Source organism: Parasteatoda tepidariorum, chromosome 8 (assembly GCF_043381705.1).
Source record: "Parasteatoda tepidariorum isolate YZ-2023 chromosome 8, CAS_Ptep_4.0, whole genome shotgun sequence".
Taxonomy (NCBI): Eukaryota; Metazoa; Arthropoda; class Arachnida; order Araneae; family Theridiidae; genus Parasteatoda; species Parasteatoda tepidariorum.
The window spans coordinates 9,315,504-9,327,583 of NC_092211.1; the positions used below are offsets into that span (position 1 = coordinate 9,315,504).

The 12,080-nt window shown below is 29.9% G+C and overlaps 1 protein-coding gene across 4 annotated transcripts in view; it reads right to left on the reverse strand.

Moving 5' to 3' along the window:
- LOC107447594 (uncharacterized) overlaps positions 1–12,080 on the reverse strand; it is a 140,431-nt gene that overhangs the window by 21,594 nt on the left and 106,757 nt on the right. The window contains exon 4 of one of the 4 annotated variants that reach the window (XR_011637570.1): positions 10,854–12,042. The exons of the other annotated variants lie outside the window; for them this stretch is intronic. The gene's annotated coding sequence lies outside the window, so the exon portion shown is untranslated. Of the gene's footprint in view, positions 1–10,853; positions 12,043–12,080 lie in introns of those variants that run through there. 4 annotated transcript variants of the gene reach the window in all.

The window sequence follows — 12,080 nt, forward strand, 5'->3', positions numbered from 1 at the left end:
TGTATGCTAATTTAATATATAACTAATTTTATGTACCATGGCTAGAGAAGAATAACTATTTACTATCTATATATATATAATATTGATGAGAGCTAATACACTACTGGAGAAAAAGGTGTTATGGTTGGTTTCTAAAATAACTTTATTGCTATGAAACTATTTCTACTCTTTTATAGAGGAAATATGTTAAATTTTATATATCATTATTGAGAAAAATGTTTTTAAACAGTATAACTACTTAATAATTGTTTTAGAAATGTTTTAGATTTACTACATCTTATTAAACTTTTATTTTTCTACTTGTAAAACAATTTTAAAATAACATTGCAGAAAATAAAGATACGATTAATGTGAACAAAACTAATACATATAGTTTTTAGCATTCCTCGTTTTTATGGATTATAATCATTGCATTTGAAGTACATAGTCATTTTGGAATTTATTTTTAAAATTTTTATATTGCAAGAAAAAGTTTTTGATCATTACTACGTTTAGATGTCAGCTATAATTAAAATATATTATATTGATATCGCTAAAAGAAAGACTGAAATAAGAATTGTCGGAAAAACTTCAAGGTCGTCATTTGTAGTCAAAAATGTTGTGCAGTTGAACGAGTGCAGTTGAAATTTGTTATTTTCCTGAATTTTGAGGACTAACTTCACGCCAGTTTTATCTTTAGGAATATGTCCAAAATAAGGGTGGTCAAAAAAAATTAAAGGGTGGTCATTTGTGGTCAAACGAGTACAATATAAAAATTGGATTTTTATATATTTTTCGAAAAAATGCGAAGTTAGCCCCCGAATTTAATTTTTAAGATTATGTCCAAAATAAGGGTGGTCAAAAAAAATTAAAGGGTGGTCATTTGTGGTCAAAAAGTGGTCAAACGAATACAATACAGAAATTGGATTTTTATATATTTTTCGAAAAAATGCGAAGTTAGCCTCCGAATTTAATTTTTGGGATTGTGTCCAAAATAAGGGTGGTCAAAAAAAAATTTAAGGGTGGTCATTTGTGGTCAAAAAATGGTCAAACGAATGCAGTTTGAATTTTTGAATTTCCTCATTTTCGGGGGCTATCTTCGCATAGCTCAGAAAATACTCTTAGGAAAAACGTCTCCTGTCCTATCTCGTTTGGAAATAGGATATTCAACCCCACGCAATGCTACTCAGCATTTTTTGATGGTACCGGCAGTGTAGAATAGACCAGCATTGTATTGAAACGGTTTTAGACAAAGAATTAAATAATACACGAAGAAGTTAAGGCGCCAATATTTATAAAAATATATTAAATAAAAGTTGTGGTCGCCTTATCACTGGTTACCCATTGGTCAAATGCTTTTTTCTTTCTGGATGGACTCCGTTAAACATTTCAAATAATGGGTTGCAAAAACTGTCTCCATTGGATGTTTGATTTCATATCCTTGCCTATGTACGTGTTTCACAAAATACTTTTCCTTCTTCAGCATTCATATTTGTATTGAGATCACCGTCAAGTCAGTCATTATACGTAAAAAATAAAAATAATATAAAAATACTTTAAATTATTATGATGTCAATACATTAAAAATGCCTGCTAGTGAAAATAAAAAGTAAAACAGCAGCGGTCGCCATAGCAACGCATGCAATGATGACGCATGCGCACTCTTTACTATTACTCTTGAACACAGTTGAAAAATGTGTAAACGCCATTAAATCCAAAGCAAGACCCATTTCGCCCATGTGTAATATGAGAATTATTAAATAATTTACCTAAGCATTGCATACGATAACTTATCTATTTAGGCAAAGTATTAAATACGAGAATAATTAAATACTTTACCAAGATAATATATATGTTACCGCGAATGAGCGAAATCAAGGGAATGTCGACTTTCACCGATGAATGTCTACAATCTTATAGTTGCTTTGGTGCATGTCCGAAATATTTGTTATATCCGATTTGATATTAATTTATTCCTTGATATTATTTTTTTTAATATCTGCCGCGGATAGATTAGGAGAAACATCAGTATTCGGAGTACCATATAAATGCGTACTGGGCTTGAAATAACATTGATGTAGGGTATACCGGGCAAATGTATAAGTAAATAAAACTAATTATAAGTTTATTTCTAAGTATTTTTAAACACTAAGAAAGTTTAAATAAAATAAACCACGAAACATTAATATTCCTAAATCGACAGCAGTTTTGGCGTCTAAAATAAATGCGAGTAAAAATTCAAATGAAATGTCTTTTAGAGCAAATATTCAAGATATCGAACTCTTAAATTCAATTTCTCATGTCTGTAATAAAATTTTCTATTTTATGCAATGAAAGGCAATATATTTGATTTTACAAGTAATATTTCTTCCTGCGGTATCAAAAGTCAGAAAACATTCCCCCCTTTTCCGATATACAATTCTCTCTCTCTCTGTATCTTTTTTTACAACATGTGTTTTGTCTTCATCGACTTTTCTCCCTCTGTTTCGATCGAACAGAACTCTCAAGGGAAGCGTTATCCCCCATCCCCCTCTTCGACGCTCGAGAGTGTTTTCTAGCATCTCTTTCAATTACTTCTTTTCTAAAAGTGTATAGGGGGATAAACTCTCCAACAACAACTGCGCACTTAACACGACAACGAGAATTCTGTTCGAAAATACAGTCAAACCTCTATTTCACGAAGTCGCTAAATCCCGATAATAAGTTCGTTATATGGAAAATTCGTTAAACAGAAAATCACCTTTTGAAATACTTAAACACAAAACAGTTTTTAAATTCATAAGCACTAGACATAATCAAAATAGAAATTGATACACCTTTATCTTGTAAACTAGTATCTACTATTTATTTTATAAATCTTAACCCTGTAAAAGAAATCTGCATGGAAAGCAAGAATAGAGAAAAACATTATCTAGTGTTACATTATCATGCTACATACATTTCCAATAAAAGAAAAAGCTTATTATATGTATAAAATTATAGTTGCATTTATTATAACAGTTATTTTAAGCATACATTACCACGACCTTTCTTAAGTTAATTTGCTACTGATTAAATAAGTTAATTTTGTCTGAGTTTTTCGTTTGAAATGCAAACAAAAAGGAAAGGGATTTTACTGCTTTCTCTAATAGTTAAGTGGCTTCGAAAATCAATTCAAAGTCATTTACCCCATAAAATGTTTGAAATAGTTCTGAAATATTTTGGGAAACAGGGAAAGTGTATCTCAAAGTTCGTTAATAGAAAATTCACTTCGCTATTTGGAAGTTATTTTAGAAAAGAAATTTCCAAAATGTTCTTGGTTCCTCGAAAAAAACTTCAAAATAAAAACATTTGCAAAATGGAATTTTGTTAAAAAGAAGTCCGACTGTAATATGAAATAGCTTTCGAAAATGAAACCAAATTTTGCTTAAAAATATTACGAAATTTGGGGGAAAGTTTGCCTTCGTGGAGGACATTTTGTTGAAACTACCTTTTGTTGAACATATTTCCTAGCTTTTAATTTTTTTTCCTGCATTCTTGGTCCTGTTAAAATAAAATTGAATGAGTTATTGAATTTGCATTCCATTTAATAAAGAGCGACTGAAAATATTTCCATTTTTAATTGTTTTAAATTGGGCTATTACTTTATTTTCCAAAAAACGTTAAATTTTCCACCAAATTATTTAAAATGTATAATAATTTTAACAAAGGGACTTCATTTTTGGCTGTATTATTATTCGATAACTCGCCAATTCTAGGACTTCTTCCCATGCTCCTGTTAATAAAATAAGTATTCACTTATAAATTGAATTTGTTTATGTTCGGACAGAGGGGATATGACCTTTTCGTCCAACTGTTGAAAAAAGTGTTGGAAAAATTCTATAAAAAGGAATGCTTAAAAACTGTCTTTGACCTTGTGCAAGATATTGTCTGATAATCTGTTAACATAATATTTTTAGAGTTATAAATGTGACTATACAGTTTTATTCTTTTTACTCGGCGGAACCCTTTTTGCACTTGTTTACGTTCGTGTATCGATTGGTTAACATTGTAACGCAATACGTTCAAAATAAATACAAATGGGAAGTATATTGAAAGTCTCCTTAATAGAAACCCATTACATGTTACTGATAATTAAGATTTTAAATAGAATCTTAGAGTTCGTCTAATAATTTGACCAGTGACTGTATGTTAATTTTAAAAATGCTGCCAATTAAAGAAGGGTAATTTCCTTTGTTTGATCATATATCAGAATTTTCCTATTTTACTAATAAGGCAAAGAACAGAATTACTCTACAATTATACGTCACGATAAATATCTATTCTCATATTATCCATTATGTATTCTGAATTGTAAGTTCTGGATGTTTGCAGAGATTCAAATTTCGGAATTTGCGAAAAAAGGTCATTCAAAAAAAGAAAGAAAAAAATGGAATCAGTGTAATTTATTCCAAAACACGGGATCGCCAGCCTCCGTGAAGTAGTTTGAAAACTCCATTCGCGTATTTGTAGGCACGTGTTCCGGGGAGGAAAGAACCTTTTTCCAAATCCTCAGTTGTTATTAAATTTGCAAAGGGGCTTCATCATTAAAGCCTTAGAGTGGAGGAGAGCGTCAGCGGTTTCTTATCTCTTATCTCTTTTTTTTTTTTAAATGGATTTATTTCCCTCTTTCGATTTGCGAAAGGATTTCATCTCGTAATATCTCAAACAAATAACTGAATCACGTATTTTATAGAAAACATTTAAGAATGAAAAAAAAATACACTTTCCGAAATAACTTTTGCTTAGATGATCAGATTTTCATGCACTCTACAGTCCCTGGCGAAATTATTAAACGCGCTATAAGATTCTATGAAAAATCAGGTGATACTATTCAGCTTTATTGTTTTTACGCGAATGAAACCGGTTTACAAGTGTTTATGTTCGTGTATCAATTGGTTAACATTATAATGCAATTTGTTAAAAATAAATACAAATAGAAAGTATATGAAAGATTTCATGAATTAAAACCCATTACATGTATAGTTAAATATAAAAGTATTGCATATAAACGCGTGCAAAATTATTAAAACACTACAATACGTCTAATAGTTTGGTCTAATTATTATAATATGCTAATATAATATCTTATATAATACATATTCAGTATTTATATAATATATCGTCTAATTTATCCAATCGTCAAATTTATATTAAATATCGTCTAATATATCCAATCGTCAAATTTATATTAAATGTCGTCTAATTTATCCAATCGTCAAATTTATATTAAATATCGTCTAATTTATCCAATCGTCAAATTTATATTAAATATCGTCTAATTTAACACATTGATACACGATAGGATAAACTTAGACCATATATTATATAGATCTAGAATATTTATTATATCAAGCATTATATTAGTATATTATAGTAATTAGACCCAATTATTAGATGCATTGTGGTTTTTTAATAACTACATGATTTGCACTAGTTTATAAGCAATACTTTAATATTTAAACATACATGTAATGGGTTCTCATTCAGGAGATTTTTTGTATATACTTCCTCATTGTATTTATTTTTAACGTATTGCATTACAATGTAAACCAATTGATACAGGAGCATAAACACCTCTTCCATGTCACGCAAATGAACATAATTTCCATATAAAATTCCTCTGGGAAGGCCAATTTGTCTCAATGTTTGAACCTTTCATAACCGTCGTTGAACAGCCGACCCTATTTTGGGCTTACGACAGTTAAAAGTCATAAATAAATACCTAGATAAATTCGTAATGTGAAGTATTTTCACTCAAATATTCCAAAGAATTTCCTAAATCATTCAAATACATTTTTTTAATAACAAAATAGCTTTTTGAGTTAAGGACTGAACATGTTAATTGTTTTTTTTTACAAGACTGTCAAGGGTAAATCTACAGTTGTTATTAAATTTAGCCTACTTCATCATTTAAAGTGTTCGAAACGATTACCTACATCTGTATCATACCCTGACACCAAAGTCAGCGTTTAAAATACGAAATGACTCGTTTATTTCATTTTATAACCATCATTGAACAGCAAACCCAATCATCCCCGTAGCCTTTTAATTTTTGAACCCTATCCAGAAGACAAGGGAACTCGTGGATCGAATAGTGGGAGAAATTTGCCTTCGTGGATGACTTTTTGATGGAACTAACCTGCATTTATGCTACATGGAGAGGAAAACCGCGAAAACCTCCCATGGTTAGCCGGCGGCAAGGGGGCTCTAAGCCATAATCCGTCTACCACTGAGGATATTTTATGTCAGCACTGTGGTCGGTGCAAGCCAGATGCGGAATTCGTAAAGACCAGCCATTGGTGGGATTTAAATCCGGCTCACCTCAATGGAAGTGCTCTATTACCTGAGCCACCACGGCCCTTGGTCTTTTGAGTTAGTTTCACAATGACAAGCAACGAAATTGAATATTAATAAACGTAAACCCCAAAAAAGGGTTGATTTCTGAACGCTGATCATAAATTTAAATAAAAGCACACAATTATAACAGGGTTCCCACTCTTTTAACAAGGTAAAAATTAAGCACCTTTAAGAACCTTTTCGGAAAAAATTAAGGACTTTTCTGAAAAATTAAGAACTTTTTTTGTAAAAATTAAGGACATTTTTTGAAAAATTGTGGATCTTAAAAATAGTTTGATTGTTTATCATTGAATAAATATATACAACCAGTGACAGTGCTAATTATTTAACATTCTTAAAAAAAATCAATGTATAAAAAAATTTATAAAAAAACATTTAAGTACTGATAAAATTGTATTAATTAACAGGGCTGGCCAAAGTCGGACCAAACAATTTTTGCAAACCCGGGTCGGGTTTTTTACAAACATTATCAGATTGATAAGGATTAACGACATCTATGAAACTTATCTGTATTTTCTTTTTAATCATTTCATTGAAATTGAACAATTAAATTAGGCGCAGAAATTAAAATTTGCAATTTTTTCCATATATTAAAAAAAGGAGTAAATAAAGAAATTTGGGAAAAATATTTAAAAAATTATTACAAGTTTATATATTTCGCTACTAGACATGCATCACATATTCAGCTATGGGCCAATCTATGTAAATATTCAGTTACGCAAAAAAAATTCTTTTGTTTTTCTTCTATTAACAAAACGTTTCATTTATAAGGGTATATATTTTAAAAATTAATACTAAGTTGTGAGAGTAGTTTTCTTAACCATGCCACGTTAAATTAAGTCCTATTTCAAGTAAAAACTGGTCATACTAACATCTAACCTTAACTAATATCTAACCTTAAATCATTCCACTTTTCTTTCATTAGGCTTAATTTAATATATTTATTTTTTTTAAAAATTAATTGCAATAAATATTTTATGTGAAAAGTATAGAATAAAAATACAATTATGTTTAAGATTTATAATTTTCAAACCAATATATTTTTTATTAGTTCTTAGTGAAACATATAAATAAAAGGGTCTAAAATGATTTTTCAACGGTATCAACACATTTCTATGGCCAGAAAATTGGTAAGATTACATATTTAACAAATATTGATAAATTATTTATTTTTTCATCATTCATAGACATTTACTTGTAATAATTCTTTACCATCCTCTATCATTCTTAATATTATTCTCTACTATTATTATGGTTTGATATTTTATTTTTATCATAAATTAATATTTTTGAAAAAATACATTGAAAAATTTAATGAAAAGCATATTGAAAATAATTTGTAACTTAACCATTTTGAAATTATTACTCAACATCATGTGTAATATTTACTTTTATGATGAGCTTTACAATTATTTCCAGCCTAAAACTGATATTAGGAATTAACTTTACATAATTTTACTACACAATCTGACGAAAAACATATACTAATTATAAAGCAACCAAAAGTTGAATAGAAATTGTTCTAAAAATAGCATATTAAGTTGCAATGTTAATTGAAAATGATTATTAAAATCTAGGTTTGAATTTTATTCTAATAGACATTGATAACAAAAAGTTTGAGATCTTCTAATTGGGTAGATTTAAATTTTTACGTAACAATCTGCTTATCCTTAAGAAATAAAAACAATAGCGTAACAATCTCAAACTTAAAAAAAAAAATATATTGACACAAAACAAGTTATAAATAGTTACCAAATATTTAACTTTCTTGTTAGGAGCAAATCATGCATTCTTATTTAGTACTCAGGAGTAAAAATTTAAAATATTTTTGATAAAACTTGAGGTTTTCACCAAAAACCCAATAAATCTCAAGTTTTTGATGCAAAACCTAGGTGGGATGGGATTTTTCAAACCCTGTTTATTACAGATCTGTTTAATTTTTAGTTCAATCATGAATTTAAAAAAAAATGTTACTGCTTTTTATAAATATACAGTTACTTATTACTCACTGAAATATTACACACATTTATTTAATTCTTCCAATATTTTTGGAAATAGTTTTTGTTATGGATTCTAGTTCAAATTTTTTTTCCTTGCCTGTAGCCCTCTCACATATATCCCTTCTTGTCTCTCTAAAATGCTTTACTCTCAGTGCATGGTCTGATTCCAGGTGATAACAGAACAATTTTTTGTTTTAAAACATTGAACTGAAAAATAATTCCTATCAACTGCAGTGAGGCTGAAAAATGAAGCACTTTTAAAAAACTTGAACCAAAATGAAGTACTTTCAAGAGTCATTATTTTCCAAAATAAAAGTTGAGCAGTTTTGAAGGACTTCTAAGGACTGTGGGAACCCTGTATAATAAAGATGTAACAATTTTTAGTTACAAATAAATAAACTGTTATTATTTGATTTTAATGAGTTATAACCATTACATTTTGGTAGGTGTTTCATAAAAAAAAAATATTTCAACAGCCTGCGGACACATTCCACATTACGACACAAAAAGTTAAGTGAAGTCGTATTTAAAGGGTTTTATCAACTCGAACTACGTTAATCGTTCATTTTTCGTATCACGTAGTTCTACCAGACGCGAAAGAGTTTTTTTTCTGTTCCTTTCGAACTTTTTGTAGCAAAGGAGTAAGTTATTAAGGGGGAATTCAATTGACTGCAATTGCCTCCTATTATCTTATCTTCACGAACAGAACGGGAATAATCGCTCTCTTATCAGTTACCATGGACACCAACACCAACAATGACCCTCGGTCACGTCCCTCAGATCTTTGTTTAATTTTCTGACTGATATATCCACATTAAAATAGAAGCTCTCTTAAGTAAACATCTAAGAATTTATGGAGACAGATTTTTAAAATTCCATAACGTGCTTTCCTTAAAACAAACGACTATTTCCTCTAAATCATAAATTTAACCTTGATGAAGTCCTACCCTTGTTTTTTCACTGGTTCCTAGCAAAGATATTAGCGATCTGAAGTAACATGTACAATATTAGAAATCTGTAAAGTGATTGAATTTGCTTCCTATTATGCTTAAAGGACATTAAGCAATTCCAATTCAAAGAAACAATAGTCAGTCTATTAACAAACATTTGTTAAACATGTAAAGTATCTAAGTCGGTGAATTAATTCAACGGCATTCAGAAAATTTGTAAGTTAAAAAAATGCATAATACATTAATGTTTCATTCATGAATTTCTACTTAACATCATCACGACAACTTTACCAACAATTTTACATTAGTTGGGCTATATTGGTTGAGTAACGGCTATAAAATATCAGGTCAGTAGGGCAATTTCAGATACGGTCTATATTGGCTAAATAACGACGGCTAAAAATATTGGATGAATCTACATTGACTATATGTAGATTCATCCAATATTTTTAGCCGTCGTTATTTAGCCAATATAGACCGTATCTGAAATTGTCCTACTGACTTGATATTTTATAGCCGTTATTCACCCGATATTTGAAGCGTGGCTTTAAAATATCGGGTGAATTATACAATTTTATCTATGGTCTATATTGGCTGAGTAACGGCTATAAAATATCGGGACCATCGGACAATTTTATGCAGGATTTAAATTGGCTGAATAACGGCTATAAAACATCAGTTGAGTCTGACACTTCTATATCAAACCGATACAGGCTGAATAACGGCTTTAAAATATCGGGTGAATAAAAAAAATCTGTATGAGGCCGATATTGAGTAAATAAGGGAAATAAAATATCAACTGAATTTGAGTGGCTGTAAAATATCGGGTATATCGAACATTTCTATATCGGTCCAATATTGGCAAAATAATGGCTCTTTTAAAGCTTTGTTGAGCCAAGGTTGGTAAATAGGGGCCCAATGCGTTCCCAAGATATTACACAAAAGAAAACGGTTACAGTTGTTTTTCCACACTATATGGCTTATAGTTTAAAGGCCTGTTTACACGGTCCAAGTTCTTGAATCCGATAACTTGGAAGAATTTCTCTGTCCAAGAAATTGGGTGATTCGTTAACACTATACAAGTTCTTGAATGTCACCGATGGGTCGGATGAAACACCTGCGCATGCGCATTGCTCATATTCAACATTTAAAAAAATCATGCTTACATGACTTCAAAATTACTAAAATAAATTCAAATAAAATCATAATAACACAAATAGACCCTAACAGATTAATTTATTCGGAATAAAATTTATGAAAACGGACAGCGAAATGACATAATGTGATGCCTGCTTGTTGACGTAACGAAACTTTAAAAGCTGATTGGTAAAGGGCGTTAAAACTTAGATAGAAAGTCGAACATGCTCAACTATCTTTCAGGGACTTAGACCAAGAACTTGGAAGATCGCTTACACGATCCAAGCAAAATAAGTTTCCATCAATTTCAATCAGGACATTTTATACCGGCCTTAACGTCATATTACGGTATGATTATATCATGAATAATTTTTATATTTATGGTGTGAAGGAACGAAAAACTTAGCTTGGTGCGGTTAGTTCTATTGCTTCATTCCAATAAAAATTATTGAATAAAGGTAGGATTGCGCAAATTAGTGTGTTCGCTAGTGTTCCGAAATTTTTCATATCATGCATTTATGTAGGAACACAAAATTTCCCAATCAATGGGATACCTACGTAGTGTGGATATATCGATCCTGATGGGTTGTTGAAGCGTGGCATTTGCTTACGTTTGCAACTGTTCTTTTTATTCAATTTAGAGTAATCTAAGCCTGTCAAGTATCAATTCTCGTAAGTGTCACATTCTATATTTTTCCATAAATATATCAATTCCTTCATTATATTTTTCTTACTTAATATAAAGACAGGCACGAAACCATGTAGACATACACAAACTAACTATGCATCGAAGTTGCCAGATACACAAAATAAAAGTATATTACGGTTACAATAAAATACATAAAAATCTAAGTATAAGATTCAGACGAGAAAGAATTATAGTTTAACAAATTTGATGAGCGATACTACCCAGTATTTAATCAACTTCACGTTAATTAACATTCTGCCTTATGTGGGGAAACTTAACGATTAGCTGGAGCTGACGACATAGGTTTCATATGTGGGTATTGAGATCTTTTTTAAGTGCAAGTACCCATTCCAAATATTTCATTTCAGATTTTAGTTTTGTAATACGTGGAATGTTTTTCTCTCATATATTTATTTACTCCTTTTTATTTCATTGTTATGTGACAAATTCTACTATAAATAGAAACGAGAGAAAAAAATTATTTTAAAAATGCTTTTGGAACTTAATTACTTAGTTTAAAAGGAGTAATGGGGCATGTCGTCCATATAAATATGTATTTTATTCAATATTGAAACAAATTTAAGAAAAAGAAAAAAAGATTACAAATTTAAATATTTAAAGTAAATCGTAGTTTTACTTAGCAAACTGTACTTTAGTTTTCATTTGCACACGGCATGCTTCTATTACATCATTACAGTATTAATATCTAAGCATTGCATGGAACATGATAACAAATAAACCAATCGATTACAAAAAACCAAATGATTTTAAAAAAAACTTGATAAATTCAAATAAAAATAATAAAAGAAAACGATAAACTCATCCATTCAACTATCAGTTAAGATAGCATTGCGCTAAACCTTTTGGGCGAGTGTTGACATGTTGTCGCACATCGAAGAAAACGTATCGCCTTTTTTATATAGTTTAACAATGGGGTGGAATGGACTA